Source organism: Papio anubis, chromosome 18 (genome assembly GCF_008728515.1).
Source record: "Papio anubis isolate 15944 chromosome 18, Panubis1.0, whole genome shotgun sequence".
NCBI lineage: Eukaryota > Metazoa > Chordata > Mammalia > Primates > Cercopithecidae > Papio > Papio anubis.
Genome location: NC_044993.1, coordinates 50,170,339 through 50,189,671, shown reverse-complemented (window position 1 = coordinate 50,189,671; position 19,333 = coordinate 50,170,339). Strand labels below are relative to the sequence as shown.

Below are 19,333 nucleotides of genomic sequence, written 5' to 3'. Positions count from 1 at the left end.
CCATGTTTCTGGACCTTACAGGTGAGTGCAGGGCCAGTTAATGTTTCTGTTTTAAGATCATCTCCTGCTGCTCATTAGTGATGCTGTTCTTCATCTCTCCTGTTCCATTTTAAACCAAACGTCTTCAGTGGACAAAACCACTATATCTACCAAAAATATCTCTTTGCCTTGGACAGTACAAACAAACACTGGCAAAGCCTTAAACTCTAATTTTCTCCATCAGTCAACACAGAACCCATAGACTCCTGACAGGCAAGTAACTTGGAGAGAGTTTGCTCGTCACTAACATAATGCCATCCTCCCCATAATCTTTTTGGTTGAATTTTGGAGACTTCCTTATTCCTTCAGGAATACAGTCTGTGAAGTATTGTCCAGGCAGTTGAGGCTAAGTGAAGAGGAACATTTTTAGCACATGACTAAGGTTATTCATTAAACATCAATTTTTTAAAATTGGCGTTAGTAGCACAGGTCAGCTTTTCTTGATTTTGAATTCAAATTTTCTGGGAGACTCCCTTATCAGAAATTCTGTACAATCACTACACAGACCGTATATGCTTGAGATAATTTTTGATTCCTATTTCTTATTTTATGTTCTCTGTCTTCTTATATCACTAAGCAGGATTGAGAAAGGGAAGGGGCAGGTTTGGAAGGAGCAATAATGGGGTACTTGTGGTTATTTTATTTTGATTTTTTTTTTAGTAGGTGAGATCATCTGGAGGAGGGACACCAACTCTAGGGTATCCAATATAAAGACCCAGTACCTTGGTGTTTAGGTCATTGAGCAAGGTAGCTGAAGCAGAATAATCAGAAGAATCACATTTTTAAATCAAAGTAATCCTTATAATGATTAAGATTTTATTGGTTAGAATGCAACTAAAGGCAACTCAAGATAGCTTAAGTAAGAAAATTTATTTTCTTAGTTAAGAAACCATCAAGGGCAGGGGTACAGAGGGGTCTTTAGTAATGGACTTCAGACAGGAAACCCAGGCAGACCTCTTTCTCATTTACTCACTTCTGTTTCTCTCTGCGTATATGCTTCTGTGGTATTGTGCCCTTCCCTGTTCTCCTTCTTGGATCCCTTGTTCTGGAGGAAGCCATGTTATGAGGAGACTCAAGCAGTCCTGTGGAAAGGTTTATGTGGTGAGGAACTGAGACTTCCTGCCAGCAGTGAATGAGTTATCTTGGAAGTGGATTGCTCAGCTTTAATCAACTTTCAGAAGACTCCAGGCCCAGCTGACATCCTGACTGAAAACTCATCTGAGACTCTGAGCTAGAATGATACAACTCATCCCCTGTGGAATTCTTGAGTACTAGAAACTACCTAGAAACTGTGAGAAAGCGTGCTTACTGTTTAATCCACTGAGTTTTGTGCTAATATTTTACACATCAACGGGTAACTAGTATATAGTGCAAATAATCACTGCCAATAACTCTTTATTCAGAAAGCAGTCATCATGGAGGGGAGACTTAGTTTTACTTCCAATTTCCAGAAAGAAAGAATCTGATTGATGCTACCTGGGTAAAGTACTCAGATGTTGTCTTAGTCCATTTTTAGCTGCTATCACAGAATACTACAGACTGGGTAGCTTATAAAGGAAAGAGATTATTTGGCCTATAGTTCTGGAGGCTGGGAAGTTCATGATCAGGGACTATGTCTGGTGAAGACCTTCTTGCTGTGTCATAACATGGGTGAGAAGATAAGAGAGTGCATGAGACAGAGAACAAATGGGGGCTGAACTTATCCTTTTATCAAGAGTTTACTCCTATGACAACTAACTCACTCCTACAGTAATGGCGTTAATCCATATGGCCTCTTAATTCATCCTAAACACCAATTAAAGGTTCCTCCTTTCAACACTGTCACAATGGCCATTAAATGCCAGCATGAGTTTTGTTGAGGACATACATTCAAACCATAGCAGATATGAGCCAATAAATTGTGGTTAAGGTAGTGAGTAGTGTCATATATTTATGGGGGACTTTCCACTGTAACCCTGTATATGTGAGATATTTTGGTAAGGAGTACCTGGGATACCCCAAAGTAAGTTTCACATTGGAGCAGGATTTTGTTTATTTGGTCACCAGTGTTTCTCCAAGGTAGTTGAAGCTTACCTTGGTTATAATACAGCTGTTTGAGGTTAGGTATCAATGCCATGTGTGAAATAAAGTGTATGACTGACTTTTATCTGTATGTTTTCAAGATTGGTAGGCTACTTGTGCTTTGCTGGCCTACTCCTTACATGCCTGGCTATACTGACATGTTTAAACAGCCTCAGGCCTGACTTCTTGGCTACTTCCAAGTTGCTGAGCAGTTTCCAAAATTTTCTTCTGATAACTGCAGTAAATCTTTTTCAGGAAGCACCCATATCCCTTATTATGTATGAAAAAAACCTTCAATGCACCTGGTTTTTCAAGAAACAAATCTGGCTGGGCATGGTGGCTCATACCTGTAATCCTAGCACTTTGGGAGGCTGAGGGGGGATAGCTCACTTGAGGTCAGGAGTTCAAGACCAGCCTGGGCAACATGGTGAAACCCCATTTCTACTAAAAATACAAAACTTTGCTGGGTGTGATGGTGCATGCCTGTGGTCCCAGCTACTCGGGAAATTGAGATACAAGAATCGCTTGAACCTGTGAGACGGAGGCTGCAGTGAGCCGAGATTGTGCCACTGCACTCCAGTCTGGGTGACAGAGCGAGACTCCATCTCAAGAAAAAAGAAGAAAGAAAAAGAAAGAGAGAGAAAGAGAGAGAGAGAGAAGAGAAAGAGAGAGAGAGAGAAGAGAAAGAGAGAGAGAGAGAGAGAAAGAGAGAAAGAAAGAAAGAAAGAAAATCTGCTAGAATTTCTCCATCTTTGAAAATAGTCTATTGGGAGAAAGTAAACACAATGAGTCTTGATGTTATCTGATTCATGAGTCAAGTCAAGTGACTTAAATGATGCTGCTGCCAACGTCAATGAGATTATAGGGAGAGGGTTATTTGTTATAATGCTGGCATGTATTTCATGTTTTCAGATAATCAACATTGCAAAAATAAACATTTCCTAAGACACACTTGTGTATATTTAGGAGTTACATTTAAAAGATGGTAGGTAACACCTTTGAAATTATTATGTCTCAGAGGAACTGCTTTTTTTCTAGCCAGAATATGATTCATAATTATATGGTTGTAAAGTAAGTATGACTCTGCTAAAAATGGACTTTCACCTCCATCCATTTTAATATTTGTGTATTTGTTAATAGAATCCTCAGAGCAAATGTAAGTAGTCTTTAGATATAACCCTTTCTTAGCAGCACATTATAGCTAACTCAGTGCCTTTTCTACTGTGCATGTCAGCAGGCTTGCCTTTCCTTTGAAACTCCCTCATTTAATTGTCAATTAAGGCTTAGAGGCTCTTGGTGCCAACTTAGAACATTTAGCCTATCAGCTGTAATTTTTAATCCTGATTTGTGTCTCTAATACTTATTGGCCAATTTTTCTTTACAATGACATTAACTTGTATCAATCCTAGTTTATGGAGTATATTGTGAGTTTTCAAATTTTACTGAGAAGTTTAGATTGGGCTGCTGATTTTAATCCAGAACTCCTTTTTTTTTTGAGACGGAGGCTGGCTCTGTTGTCCAGGCTGGAGTGCAGTGGCCAGATCTCAGCTCACTGCAAGCTCCGCCTCCCTGGTTTACGCCATTCTCCTGCCTCAGCCTCCCGAGTAGCTGGGACTACAGGCGCCCGCCACCTCGCCTGGCTAGTGTTTTGTATTTTTTAGTAGAGACGGGGTTTCACCATGTTAGCCAGGATGGTCTCGATCTCCTGACCTCGTGATTCGCCCGTCTCAGCCTCCCAAAGTGCTGGGATTACAGGCTTGAGCCACCGCGCCCGGCCCAGAACTCCTTAGTATGAACATTTTGGACTCGTTTACCCATATTACTCCATGTTTCTGGAATATCTCACATTTCCAAAATGACTGAGTCAATTTACACTGCTACAGATAGTTTATGAGAGAGCTTACATCTTCCCATACTGAATATTTGCCAGTTTAATAGACCTTGGCCATTACTAATTTTCTGGAGAATCAATTACTCAATTAGTAGTTTGGCTCTAGAAGTGAAAGACGATTGTGTGTCCTTAAAATGTCTTTAATTATTAGTATCATTTAATATTTGTACTTATTTACATTTTTTCTTATACCAATTGCCTATTCGTGATCTTTGCTTTCTTCATTTTAGAATTAGGATTTAAAAAATGACTTTAAAAAGCTCTTTTTATAGTAAGAATAATAATCTAATTTATTTCATGGTGATTCTAAGCTTTATGAATTTCTTTTATAAGTCTTTGAAACAGTTTGTGTATCATGAGTATGTTAGTCAAGGTTCAGCAAAGAAGCGGAACCAATAAGATATACACATTTTTATATTATATAGATGTAGACAGATATAAATATATAAGAAGACACTTATTATGGGAATTGGCTCATGTGATTATGAAGTATGAGAAGTCCCATGACGTGCCATCTGCAAGCTGGAGACTCAGGAGAAAGCCAGTGATGTAACTCAGTCCTAGTCAGAAGGCCTGAGATCCAGAAACGCCAGTATCCAAGAGCAGGAGTTGAATGTCCCCGCTTGAAGAGAGAGAGTATTTGCCCTTCCTCTGACTTTTTGTTCTATTTGGGTCCTTCCACACTGATGATGAAATTTTTTTTTTTTTTAACTCAATCTACTGATTAAAATGTGAATTTCCTCCCAAAACACCCTCACAAACACACCAAAAACAATATCTGGGCATCACTTAGCCCAGTCAAGTTGAAACATAAAATTAACCATCACGATGGGCAACTCAAAAGTAAAAATTATTCCACATCTTCTGCATTGTGGCTAATCTGCTGGCTCTAACCCTTATTTTATACAGAGACCAGGTAGAAATCTTAATTCAATGTGGTGTTGTGGAAAAAGCTTGAAGTTTGGAGTTTAAAAAAATCCTGCATTTACTTTATAGCTCCACCACTTTCTGTTCTGAGTAAGACATTTAAGTCTCACAGTATCAGTTTTCTTAGACACAAGCTAAAAATAATGCCAGTGGCTGCAATGCTGGATTATTGGATCAAATTATATAAACCACATGAAAATGCTTCATAACTTGCTCTGAATCTAATCTTGATGGTCAGTCCTTCTGAGCTTCACTTTCAGCTGCCAGGATTCACAACAAACTTGACTTGGATGAAAGTTAAAGAAGTAGACAAATGATTTTGAAATGAGTAGAAATTTCAGTAGTTTCTTTGTGAGCAGTGACAGAAAAGGCATTTCTCGTTTTTATAAAAATAATAATCTTGTAAGTTAAATGGCTAAAGAAAAGGATGGTAGTATGAGGATTTACTCAGTACTGTGGAATTGGCCCAGCAGAGGAGGTTCAGTCAGTGACAGTAGGCAGAAATATTGCTTTCACTTCTCAGACAACACTAACTTGTCACTGATGACACCTATACTTCGTTATTACTAATGTCCAAAGAGAGTCACATTGAATGAATAGGGTTTAGTCCCTCTCTTTATTCATCCCTATGAAACACTTCAGAGAAAAACTGATTCCTGACCAATGAAACATAAGACGAAAACCCTCCACATTTATTCTAATGTCAGCATGGATTAGTGGAAATGAACACTACATTATGTCAAAAAACTTAAGAATGTAAGATGTCCCCCTCCGTCTTTTTTTTTTTTTTTTTTTTTTTTCTATTTTTCGAGATGGAGTCTTGCTCTGTCACCCAGGCTGGAGTGCAGTGGCGTGATCTTGGCTCACTGAAACCTCCGCTTCCCGGGTTCAAGTAATTCTCCTGCCCCAGCCTCTTGAGTGGCTGTGACTACAGGCACATGCCACCAACCCCAGCTAATTTTTGAATTTTTAGTAGAGACAGGGTTTTGCCATGTTGACGAGGCTGGTCTTGAACTCCTGACCTAAAGTAATACGCCAGCCTCGGCCTCCCGAAGTGCTGGGATTACAGGAGTGAGCCACTGCGTCTGGCCTAAGATGTCTCCTTTTTAAAGAGCATTTTAGTTCATCCTTTAATCTTTCTGAGCCTTAGTTTTCTAACCTTTCCCAATAACTTTATAGATATGCTGTGCTAATTGGAGAAGAACGTGTATACAAAAGCTCTTTGTAAGCTGTAAATATGTCATAAATGTAACTACAATAAACATAACTTTAAACATAAAGAACATTATTATCTGGATAGGTAATGGCAGAACAGTAACTGAGAGAAGTTTAAGAAAATGGAAAAGGAATGTTCTCTGTGTATTAAGCCTTTCCACCAGTTTTGCTCCTGTAATTTAGGTATGCTTCCATTAGGTGGTGATAGTGGGCTATGCTCATTTGATCTGAGTAACAGGACAGATCCAGTAGAGGATCCAACCTTATAATTCATTGTGAATCCTAACTTGGTATCCAGGCCTCCTAGGACCAACTCAGATTTCCATCAAACAGGCAAGATTGTCACCAAAGCCTCCAAATAACCCCCTTTCCAGGTTTTGTTTTTTTTTTTTCCTCAGCTGGATCTCAGCTTTGAGCATACTTTTGAGATTTTCCTTCACACTTTCACTGTCTGTCTTTTCTTCTTAACCTCTTTTCAGAGACCACGCAATCAAACCTTTCAGGGAAAAAGAAAAATAGAAGAGCCACTGCTTACACAGAAAACAGCATTTCCTCCTCCCTACAGTGTCAAAAGCATGATTTCTTCTCTTTTAACCATCTGAAGAGAAGTTTCCCCTTTACTTTACTTGCCTCAGTCTTTTTCACTACTCCAGTCACTTAGTATTCACAGAAGAGACTGTTCATACAGTAAATATTTCAGTGATAGTTTCTTTCAGCAGTAGACTTTGGTTACACATATTATGACTCTTCTAGGAAGATTTATTTGGAAATACATTCCTTAAAGGGTTACAATCACTTTAGGAACATTTATAGCTGAATTAAACATACACTTTATGAAAAGTCATGTCAAAAACCGCAATTACTTTTGCAGCAACTGAATAATTTCTGCATCACTTACTAGGATTGGGTTTGGTTGCCTGTATTAGGAAACTAAAATTAAAACTGATTTAAAAAGAGAAGTTTATTTCTCTTCAATGTAAGACAAAGTCTGGAGGAAGCCTCTCAAGTCTAAAAAGTCAATTTCATGATTGACCCAGCTCCTTGTATCTTTCTGGTGATATGAGCCATTGGCTTTTAGTATCAAGGCCACCTCATGGTCAAAGATGCCTGCTGTGTCTCTAATCGTCATGTCTGTATTTGAGGCAGGAAGATGGAGCAAGAAAGGAAGGGAAAGGGGGCAGATGTCTCAGCTGAAGTAACTTCTTTTACAAAACTTTCTTGGAAGCTCAACCCAACATTTCCATCTACATTTCATTGACTAGAACACCATCATATGGCCACATGTAGCCTCAAGGAAGGTGGGGCAGAGTAGCTTTTTATAAATGCACTGCTACCTCAAATAAAAATCAGATTTCATTATTAGTGAAGGAGGAAAAATAGACAATTTTTGGCAACTGGGAATCTCTGCTGTAGTTCGTTTTTTTCTTTCTTTCTTTTTTTTTTTTTTTGAGACAGGGTCTCACTCTGTAGCCCAGGCTAGAGTGCAGTGGTGCAATCTTGGTTCACTCCCAGGCTCAAGTGATTTTCCCATGTCAGCCTCCTGAGTAGTTGGAGCTACAGGTGTACACCACCATGCCTTGCAAATTTTTTGTTTATTGTCTCACTATGTTGTCCAGGCTGGTCTTGAACTCCTGGGCTCAAACAATCTTTCTGCCTTGGCCTCCCAAAGTGCTGATATTACAGGTGTGAGCTACTGCACCCAGCCGCTACCTCAGTTTCATATCACATCCTTTGATGTAGTGTTTTAAAGCTAAATAAGTCTTCCAGTCACCTTTTTTAGCTGGTTCTATTTCACATTTCTCCCTGAGTGTTCCCCCCTTAGAGAACATTCTGTAAGTTTTCCAGATGTAGGAGGGATAGTAATGTGATTGGTCAAAGTTTAGGTCTTTGCTGGTGAATAGACTCTTTGTATATTAAACTACCAATGTATGGTTCTTGTACTCTCCTTCTTCCTGTCTTCATGTATCTGAGAGAGAAGCTGATTCAAGTGTCTGAATCCTTTTCATTTCGTTTATTTTCTTACCTTACATATGGGGAGAAAATAGATAAAATTGCTAAAGGAGAAAAGGAGAAGAGGACATAAATGTTTAAAGAATAGGCCGAGGAAGATCATATACTAAAGTACAAAAGATGGAGAAGTATCAGTGATATGGTTTGACTGTGTCCCCACCCAAATCTCATCTTGAATTGTAGTTCCAATTCCCATGTGTCATGGGAGGGCACCAGTGGGAGGTAATTGAGTCATGGGAGTGGGTCTTTCCTATGCTGTTCTGGTGAAAGTGAATACGTGTCATCAGATCTGATGGTTTTATAAGGGGGAGTTTCCCTGCACAAGCTCTCTCTTGCCTGCTGCCATGTAAGATGTCCCTTGCTCTTCCACCATGATTGTGAGGCCTCCCCAACCATGTGGAACTATGAGTCCATTAAACCTCTTTCCTTTACAAACTACCCAGTCTTGGGTATGTCTTTATCAACAATGTAAAAATGGGCTAATACAATCAGCTTCCTCTAAACCAGTATATAAAATCAAGAATTTAGGACCTTTGAGATTTGCCATAGGACATCATGAAATCTGGTTAATGGCCTTTTGGAATGCTATGAGTGAGATAAAAACTCTTACGACAAAGGTCAAAGTTTGCACACTGTCTCTGCACCACTTCCACTATCCTGTCATCAGGTGGACACTGTGCTGTTTTGGGAAGGGAGCTGTGGAAGTTGCTGTGATTTTAGCAGTAATGAAATATTTGTGATAGCTTTCCTCTGGTGCAGGTTTGCTCCAGGATTTTATCTGTTTTCGGTGTTATGGGGCTCGCTGTGGCCAATATAATCTAAGATTCTGTTGCCATGAATTCTCTGTCTGAGTTGTGCTGTCCTGGGATTCCAGTGATCATGGACAAAGTGTATGTTTAACTGTGTAACATCTCTAAATTGGTTGTCCACTGAAACTAAAATTCAACATCCCAACACAAAATCATTTATTCCAAGTGTATCTCTCCTTTTGATTTCTTTCTTTCTTCATGTCAATTAAGATCAAAACCTTTATATTATATTCAATGCCTTTCCCTCACCCTGTTGACACAAGCTGCATCTCATCAGCTGCCTACGGAACCCTTTCAATATCTCTGTATTTATTTCTGCATCTCCATTCCTTCTTCTACTACCCTAGACTAGGTTTTTATAATTCTCACCTAGGTTAATGTGGCAGCTACCTAGGTAGTGGTAGCCTGGGATGGAAAAAGTGTGATTATTTTGGTGAGCATGTCAGTGACAGAAAAATTTATATTACAGAGGGGCAGGAAGGTAATGATAAAACCTAGGGCTTCAGGGGTTTTCTCAAATATTGGAATAAATCACAGTATATGTGCCACCAGTGCAGATCATTTCAGATAACAGAGAATCACAAAGTAAGAAAGCCTATATATATATATATATATTTTCAAATCTCTTTTTAATTTTAATTAATTTTTAAAAATCAATGTAATTCATGTAAATACTTTAAAAATTTGTGCAATCTTGCAAACATTTTAACAAAGATCAGCAGTCACTGACCACCTCTACCTGACCTTTGAATCCAGTTCCCAAGAGGCAATCATTTTCAACTGTTAGCTTTTCTGATATTTATCCTCATATTTGTAAATCATATACTTATTTTGCCATTTCTTTATTTAAAAAATTTCTAATTAAAAAAGTTCTTTGACATCCTACTATGGGACATGAGAATTTAGATTTTTTTTATATTACTCCCATATCTACCCCATTACATTCTTCTTCCCCTTCCCTCAATCTCTCAATATGGTTATATCACAGTTTTAAGTTAAATAGTTTTACATTATTATGATTATGAAAATACTGTTCTCAGATGAACCATAAGGTGTCCTATGACCATAGTTCCTTTCATTTTATTTTTCCAGGAGTTAATATTTGCCTCTTGTTTTGTTGGTTGGCTTATTTTTCTATATATGTATTGATTCCCAAATTATCCAATACAACTCTCAAAACTCAGTGTCATCAACTGTGTTAGATGAGTTTTCAGATTCGTGTGTGTGTGTGCATGTGTGTGTCCCCAGGAATTCTCCATCTCTTGCTCTAGTTTTGAGTGTCACTCCTTGTTCCACCTATACAGATGTTATCCTGGAACTTCACCCTGGAAACTTTCTTGCCCTGTTCTTTTGATCATGTATTTCCTGGGCTTTATGTCTTTATTTTCCTTGTTGCATTAGCTTTAGTATCTTCTGAGATAATGTGAGGGGAAGCTAAGTGTTTTGTGACCCTGAATATCTACGACTGACTTTATTGTGCTCTCACAAATAAATTTCTAGTTTGGCCAGAAACTCGGAATTGGAAATTATTTATCCTCAGACTCTTTTTTTTTTTTTTTTTTTTTTTTTTGACAGAGTCTCACTCTGTCACCGAGGCTGGGGTGCAGTGGTGTGATTTCAGCCCACTGCAACCTCTGCCTCCCTGGTTCAAGCAATTCTCCTGCCTCAGCCTCCCGAGTAGCTGGGATTACAGGCACCCATCACCACATCTGGCTAACATTCTGTATTTTATTAGAGACGGGGTTTCACCATGTTGCCCAGGCCGGTCTTGAACTCCTGAGCTCAGGCAATCCCCACCCAACTTGGCCTTCTAAAGTGCTAGGATTATAGGCATGAGCCACAGCACCTGGTGGAGATGGGGTTTCATCATGTTGGCCAGGCTGGTCATACTCCTGACCTCAAGTGATCTGCCCGCCTCGGCCTCCCCAAGTGCTGGGATTATAGTCATGAGCCACCATGCGTGGCATTTTTATTCATTATTCTGAAATGCCATCAAAACCTGCTTTGGTATGGGTCTTCGTTCATGGTGATGGGTCCTAGGAGGGTTGTTCTAAAAAACTCAAGTCCTTCAGTTATTGGGAAATTTATTTATTTATTTATTAATAATATCCTGCTTCCTGTTTCTTCTGTCTGGAAATGCTTTCAGGTGAAATATGCATTTTTTTCCCCTAGGTTGATATGTACCAATGCCAACAACATACAGATACATGCTTTGTACTTCTCAAGATCCCAAGAAAGTATCAGAAGGCCCCTGAGATAAATCATGGAGCACGCACTGAGCAATGTGTATTGGGATAGCTGGGTTTGGTAGGGAATTTTAAAAGCTGACAAACCCCATAGTTCTTAGGGAGGTCTTCCACCCATCTACCTCTCTGACTTGGACTTGTTTATACTCTGGAGATGCATATTATTAGACAATAGTCAATTGGAGCTCATCCAGCAGGTTAGCTCTCGATGAATAGGACCTTGTTAGATGTGGTGATGACATTTGGATTTCTGCAGTCATTACTGTTGTGACTCTGACTTTCTCATATGTGTGACTCCACCTGAAATGAGTTTCCCAGTTGAGCTTATCCTGCAGCATCACTCTATAAAAATCCACTTAAACTCCTGACTCAGGATCTTCCCCTAGGACTTCAACTTTAGGGTCCTGGTTTTCAGAGGGCATGCATATTGAAACCCTGAGAACTGACCAGGCTCTCGCACATAGAAGAAATGCATGAGGCTCAGAGTCAGTGGGTGATTGTTTTCCCCTTGCCTTGACCCTGGGGTAGGATGGGTCACGTTCTGGAGTAGGTGAAAGCATAACATCTCTTTTCTCACACTCCTGCAAGGGAAGCCTCTTAGGGAAAGTTGGGGATGGGTCAATCTTACTGGAATCAATTTCCCATCCCTTTTAGACTTTGTGTTAGTTAGAAGTCATCAATTTCTTTCCAGGGATAAAATGCAGCTTGCAAATGTGTTTTGTTTGACTTGTGTAATGTTCAAAACAGTTGGCAACATTTTAAAATGGGAAACTTCCCATGCAAATTTGGATTCCTAGCCTTGTTTCTGCATGGCAACAATTAGTTAGGGTTCAGTAGTGGCTGTCCCCCTTTGCATGAGGCACGTGGTCTCCAGTTGGCCTACTTTACTCTTTTAGTTTGCTGCCTGTACTCTGTGGGCATTTGAGCTTGTGTTCCTACGTCCTTGCTTTAACCTATCATAACATGTGCACAGCAAATCACTGAAACTGAGTCCAGGCTATCCCAAAGATTTTGCAGCTGTGCGCAACCTTTTCTGCATTATCTCTGACTCTTTCCTATCCTTGACTTTATCTGTGGTTTGTAGGTTTGCTGTAGCTCTGTGGGTGGGGCATTCACACCTGGTATCTGTGTATTGACTTCCAGTTCTCTCTAAAATTACTGGGCTTCATAAACACCCAGGGTCTTCTCACTCCAAGCCACCTTCAGTAGGTAAAGTATGCTGTCTGAGTTTAGCTCCTCTGGACATAACCTTTTGTATTGGTCTGTTAGGTTGGCATCCAGATTGGGTCTGCTTTGGTTCATCAGAAGGGAAAATTCAGGCAAGAAATCTATTAAAGGAGAATCCATGTAAATCCAGGACCCTATCGTCGATGTCCTGGGGGAAGATCCTGAGCTAGGAGTTCAAGTGGTTTCTGATAGAGTGACACTGGAGGCTGAACTCACCTGGGAAGCTCATCTCAGGTGGGGTCACACATGTAGCTTTTATAAGGATTGGCCAGAGGGGCCCAGTGGAGACAGAAGTGTGGCAAAAAAGGAGTTGGGTGACAAATTAGACTCTAGCTGGGCCCAGGAAAGAAAAAGGGTTTTGTCTGCTGATAAGGTTGAAGGTTAGGGTCCTGTCCAGGAAGGCCAGCTCCCGCCAAATTCTGAGTGAAGCTAGTTGTTAGCATTGTGTAGCAACCCAGGTCTTCAAGGGATAATACTATCACAGGCCCTTTTGTGGTTTGGAGTGTCTGATTTTCATAGAAAATCTTCATATTTATGCAGAAGCAGATTGGCAAGTATCTTTGATATCTGGCCTAATGCTATACATTTCACAGTACGGTCATAGCGTAATTTGTAAAACTAATTCATGTAAAGTCTATAAAAGTTAAAAAGCCCCCACTCAGTGATAACTACATTACCATTTTTATATTCCTCACAGTATGCTTCCTATGCAAATATGCATAAATTTATTTTATTTAATTATTTTCCAAAAGAGAAATCACACTGTATTTAGGTTTGTATTTTGCTCTTATTCTCATAGTATGTGAGCATTTGTCCAAGTTATCAAATATTTTAAAAAATATCTCTTAATGCTTGAATATTTTGTCATTTGGATCTAAAGTAACATGTTTAATCACATCCTCATTGTTAGATGTCTAGATTATTTTTGTTTTTTTCACTAATAAAAATAATTCTGGGATGAGAATCCTTCTATCTTTTTTTTTTTTTTTTTTTTTTTTTTTTTTTTTAAGAGACAGGGTCTTGCTCTGTTGCACAGGCTGCAGTACAGTGATTCAAACATAGCTCATTGCAGCCTCCACTTTCTGGGCTCAAGAGATCCTCCCACCTCAGCCTCCTGAATAGAAGAGACTACAGCAAATGCTACCATGCTCTGCTAATAATTAAATTTTATTATAGAGAAAGTATCTTGCTGTGTTGCTCAGGCTGGTCTTGAACTCATGGCCTCAAGCAATCCTCCTCCCTTGGTCTCCCAAAACCCTGGGATTACAGGTGTGAGCCACTGTGCCCAGCCTATCATAAATCTTTGACTCTCTGGAAGGGGCTTTAGATTAAGTTATTAGGAAAGTAACCAGGGAACTCTTACGGGGGTTAAGATCTTTTTCAGTTGATTTGCTTAGATTTTCCAGGTGGATAATCACATATGCAAATAATGAGAGATGTTACCACTTGCTTTTCAATAATTATACCCTTTATTTATTTATGTTTCTTGTCTTATTGCATTGGCCAAACATTTCAAAGCAATTTAAAATAATTAGGGTCATTGTGGGTATCCTTATTTTGTTTCAGATTTTTAATGGAAAAGCTTTGTGTTATACTGCCACATTTCATATGCTTATATTTTATTTAGGGATTTTGCATTTATATTCGTAGATAAAATTGGTCTGTAGTTTTCTTTGTCAGGTTTTGTAATGGGGTTATGCTAGCTTTCTGAAATATAATAGGTTTCTCTTCTGCACAGACATTTTCTGTGTCGGGAGGAGATAGCAATTTCCAGCAGGCAAACATGCTGGATATTTGACAGACCAGTTGGGTTGTTTTCTTTCAAAGATGCAGACAGAAGATCCATAATTGAATTCCCACACTCAACTCAAACTGGTTATCCTGTCAGGGAGCTGGCATGTAAAATGATGTGCAATTGCTTCAATTACAAGAATTGAAGCATTTAGACAATTCTCCCTCTTCTGTTTGAGATGCAGGCTCTGCCTCTGAGTTTAAAGCTGTCAGGAGTCCAATTTAGTCACTTTGAGACTCCAGGAGTGTACTGTGGGCCATCGCTGGTCCTGTTTCTGCAACAGTGCTAATGCGTCAACTGTCATCCCTGTGTAGAGACCTTGCTCCCCATCATACACTTTTGTGCCAGCCCCTTTGCTAGGAGACTTGACACTGTGTTGGTGGGAAAGATGCTTGACTGTCACACTCATCTTGTTGCAGGATCTGGAGAGTTGACCCTTAGTGCCCCTCTCTGGTGGCTCTCCAAATTCCAGGTCAGATCCAGCAGGGCTGAACTCTACTGATATGCTCAGTGCAAGTATTGGGTCAGCAGTAGAGATGCAGAATATGGCCAGTTTAACTATCAGTTTGCCCATGATAGTTAAGGCTTTGTCCTACGTATCTCAGGAATCCATCCTTTCCCCCCTCCATCCTCACTGCTCTTACCAGGATTATTGCAAATAACACCACAATTGGTCTGAACTGTTTCTAGTCTTTCCCTTGCTCCAGTGTCTCCATCCCCAGGCCTGCCACATGATGTTTCTCAATTATCAGTGAGCCAACTAGTAACCTGATTTGATTAACTCTTTCTTAAAATCTCTCTATGGGCTGGGTGTGGTGGCTCACACCTGTAATCCTAGCACTTTGAGAGGCTGAGGTGGGCAGATCACCTGAGGTCAGGAGTTTGAAACTAGCCTGGCCAACATGGTGAAACCTTGTCTCTACTAAAAATATAAAAATCAGCCAGGTGTAGTGGCAGGTGCCTGTGATCCCAGCTACTCAGGAGGCTGAGACAGGAGAATTACTTGAACCTGGGAGGCAGAGGTTGCAGTGAGCCAAGAACGTGACGTTGCACTCCAGCCTGGGCGACAATAGCGGAACTCTGTCTAAAAAAACAAAAAACAAAAAACAAACAAAAAACAAAAACTCTATGATTCCCCAGGGGACTTCAGATAAAGTTGAAGCTTTTTGTCATGACTTATAAAGCAAATCTGAAGTATCCCTCTCTTTTCTTCTCAGGCCTGACTTTCTTCTTTTGCCCTTTATGTAGTTCAGCTTCACAGTGATTCTTTCTATTTATTCCATACACCATTCTCCCCCCATGCTTTCCCCTGCCTGAGCAGCTACTATCTGGTTAACATCTACAGTTGACCCTTGAACAATGCAGAGGTTAGAGGTGCCAACCCTCCTGCAGTAAAAAGAAAAAATCTGCACATAACTTTCGACTCTGCAAAACTTTAACTACTAATAGGCTACTATTGATGGGAACCCTTACTGATAACATAAACAGTCAATTAACACCTTTTTAAATGTTATAGGCATTGCATACTGTATTCTTACAATAAAGTAAGCTGGGGGAAAGAAAATGTTATTAAGAAAATCACAAGGAAGAGAAAATATATTTGCTATTTATTAAGTGGAAGTGGATCATCATAAAGTTTTCCATCCTCATCATCTTCAGGTTTAAGTTAATCGAAAGTAACATTCAGAGAAACAAAGATTTGTGATACGCTCGGCACAGTGGCTCATGCCTGTAATTCCAGGGTTTTGGGAGACCAAGGGAGGAGGATTGCTTGAGGCCATGAGTTCAAGACCAACCTGAGCAACACAGCAAGATCCCTTCTCCACAATAAAATTTAATGATTAGTAGGCTGAGGAGGAGGAGGAAGTGGAGGCGTTGGTTTTGCTGTCTCGGGGTGGCAGAAGGGGAAGAGGTGGAGGAGGCAGAAGGTGAGCCAGGAGAGGCAGGCACACTCAGTGCCACTTTTATTGAAAAAATTTGCTCCCTGGTGTGATTCCGTCCTGCGCGGCTGTTCTCTGGAGCAGCGTTCGTTTATCTCCGTCCGCCTTCTCTCCCACCTAAGTGCGTGCCGCCACCTGATGGAAGATTCGATGGACATGGACATGAGCCCCCTGAGGCCCCAGAACTATCTTTTCGGTTGTGAACTAAAGGCCGACAAAGATGATCACTTTAAGGTGGATAATGATGAAAATGAGCACCAGTTATCTTTAAGAACGGTCAGTTTAGGGGCTGGTGCAAAGGATGAATTGCACATTGTTGAAGCAGAGGCAATGAATTATGAAGGCAGTCCAATTAAAGTAACACTGGCAACTTTGAAAATGTCTGTACAGCCAACGGTTTCCCGTGGGGCCTTTGAAATAACACCACCAGTGGTCTTAAGGTTGAAGTGTGGTTCAGGGCCAGTGCATATTAGTGGACAGCACTTAGTAGCTGTGGAGGAAGATGCAGAGTCAGAAGATGAAGTATATCTGGAAAGCGGTCTGCCCCTGGAGGTGGTAGCAAGGTTCCACAGAAAAAAGTAAAACTTGCTGCTGATGAAGATGATGATGATGATGAAGATGATGATGAAGATGATGATGATGATGATTTTGATGATGAGGAAGCTGAAGAAAAAGCACCAGTGAAGAAATCTATACGAGATACTCCAGCCAAAAATGCACAAAAGTCAAATCAGAATGGAAAAGACTCAAAACCGTCATCAACACCAAGATCAAAAGGACAAGAATCCTTCAAAAAACAGGAAAAAACTCCTAAAACACCAAAAGGACCTAGTTCTGTAGAAGACATTAAAGCAAAAATGCAAGCAAGTATAGAAAAAGGTGGTTCTCTTCCCAAAGTGGAAGCCAAGTTCATCAATTATGTGAAGAATTGCTTCCAGATGACTGACCAAGAGGCTATTCAAGATCTCTGGCAGTGGAGGAAGTCTGTTTAAGAAAATAGTTTAAACAATTTGTTAAAAATTTTCCGTCTTATTTCATTTCTGTAACAGTTGATATCTGGCTGTCCTTTTTATAATGCAGAGTGAGAACTTTCCCTACCGTGTTTGATAAATGTTGTCCAGGTTCCATTGCCAAGAATGTGTTGTCCAAAATGCCTGTTTAGTTTTTAAAGATGGAACTCTACCCTTTGCTTGGTTTTAAGTATGTATGGAATGTTATGGTAGGACATAGTAGTAGCGGTGGTCAGACATGGAAATGGTGGGGAGACAAAAATATACATGTGAAATAAAACTCAGTATTTTAATAAAAAAAAAAAAATTTGCATATAAGTGGTCCCTTGTAGTTCAAATCAGTATTGTTCAGAGGTAAAATGTACTTATCATTCTAATCTCAACTCAAATGTCATTTTCCATAGATGTTTCTTGACCTCTCCAGGATGAGTTGGTGACTTTTTTTTTTAAGCTTTATTTTAGGTTTGAGGATACTGTGCAGGTTTGTTGTACAGGTAAACTTGTTTCATGGGGGTTTGTTGTACAGATTATTTCAACATCCAGATATTAAGCCTAGTACCCAACAGTTATTTTTCCCACTCCTCTCCCTCCTCCCAACCTCCACCCTCAAGTAGACCCCAGTGTCTGTTGTTCACTTCTTTGTGTTCATGAGTTCTCATCATTTAGCTCCCACTTATAAGTGAGAACAGGCAGCATTTGGTTTTCTGTTCCTGTGTTAGTGACTCTCATTTTCTCTTGCATAGCACCTGTATCATGAGCACATTTAATAATGCATTGCATTCTGGTGCTTCCCTGGACACCTTAGAGGCAGAGAGGAAAAAGAGCCATGTCTGCTGTTTTCCTAACATGTAGCATATTTCTCTGCATATAGTAGGTACTCAATAAATATCTATTACATTAACAAATGGTAGTATTGCCTCTTAGGGAGGTCTTTTCAGTCACTCATTAGTAACTTGATTTTCTAACTGGGAAGGTGACTCCTGAGTGAAAAGAAAATTGAATTCAACTTCCACTTTTGAACCTGAGGGATAACTTTGTAGATGTTGGACCAATGAATGAATGAATGAAAAGGTAGTGTATAATGTGTTCAATGCCTGACACAGTGCAATAGAGATGATTCTTCATTTGAAACCAAAAGACTGGGTTGCATCTGGAAACCTTTACTTACTACTTGTGTGATTTTGAGTAAGTGTTATTTTTCTCCACCATCTCAATGTTATAACCTAAAACATGGATCCATAATTCCTGCTTACCTTATAGGTTTACTGAAATAATGTATTTAAACACAATGTATAAATCATTAATCATGATACAAAAGTGAGATGTTAATACAGTAAGGCAGCATGGTGTGATAATTCTTGCTATCATTTGTCAAGTGCTTGCTGCGTTCAAGAACTTAACTTGCATTATTTTATCTTCCTGATCATCTTGGTTAAAATATGTCTTTATTTTATTTTATTTTTATTTTATTATTTTTTTTTGAGATGGAGTCTCGCTGTGTCACCCAGGCTGGGGTGCAGTGGCGCGATCTCGGCTCACTGCAAGCTCCGCCTTGCGGGTTCACACCATTCTCCTGCCTCAGTCTCCCGAGTAGCTGGGACTACAGGCGCCGACCCCACGTCCGGCTAATTTTGTGTATTTTTAGTAGAGATGGGGTTTCACCGTGTTAGCCAGAATGGTCTCAATCTTCTGACCTCATGATCTACCCGCCTCGGCCTCCCAAAGTGCTGGGATTACAGGCGTGAGCCACTATGCCCAGCCAAAATATGCCTTTTTTTTTTTTTTTTAACCTATGTGGCAATTGAGCCTTTGAGAGGTTAAGTAACTCATCCCAGGTCATGTGGCTCGTAAATGGCTGAGCCAAGTTTCAAATCCATACTGGAATGGTGGAAAGATGGCAGGAGTTGGTCCCAGAATACTCAGGTGCAAGTCTTGGTACCTTTATTTACTAGTTCTGTGATTTGGAGGCGTATCTCTTAGGTCCCTAAGCCTCGATTTTCCAGTCTGTCGAGAGGGGATCAAATATTTACCTCATTGGATTGTTGTGAGGGTTAAAAAGAGTTTTGCAATTTATTGGACCATACTTTTTAGCTCTGTCTCACCATATATATTTTTTTCTAAAGCCCAATAGAGAAAACAATCAGCTCAATACTAATAATTTTGGTT

The 19,333-nt window shown here is 39.9% G+C and overlaps 1 pseudogene across 1 annotated transcript; it reads left to right on the top strand.

Annotated features, from left to right (window-relative positions):
- Window positions 1–16,175: 16,175 nt before the first annotated feature.
- On the top strand, window positions 16,176–17,474 carry LOC101019040 (annotated as a pseudogene). Its single transcript, XR_163196.4, has one exon. The product of XR_163196.4 is annotated as a nucleophosmin pseudogene (transcript).
- The last annotated feature ends 1,859 nt before the right edge of the window (window positions 17,475–19,333 follow it).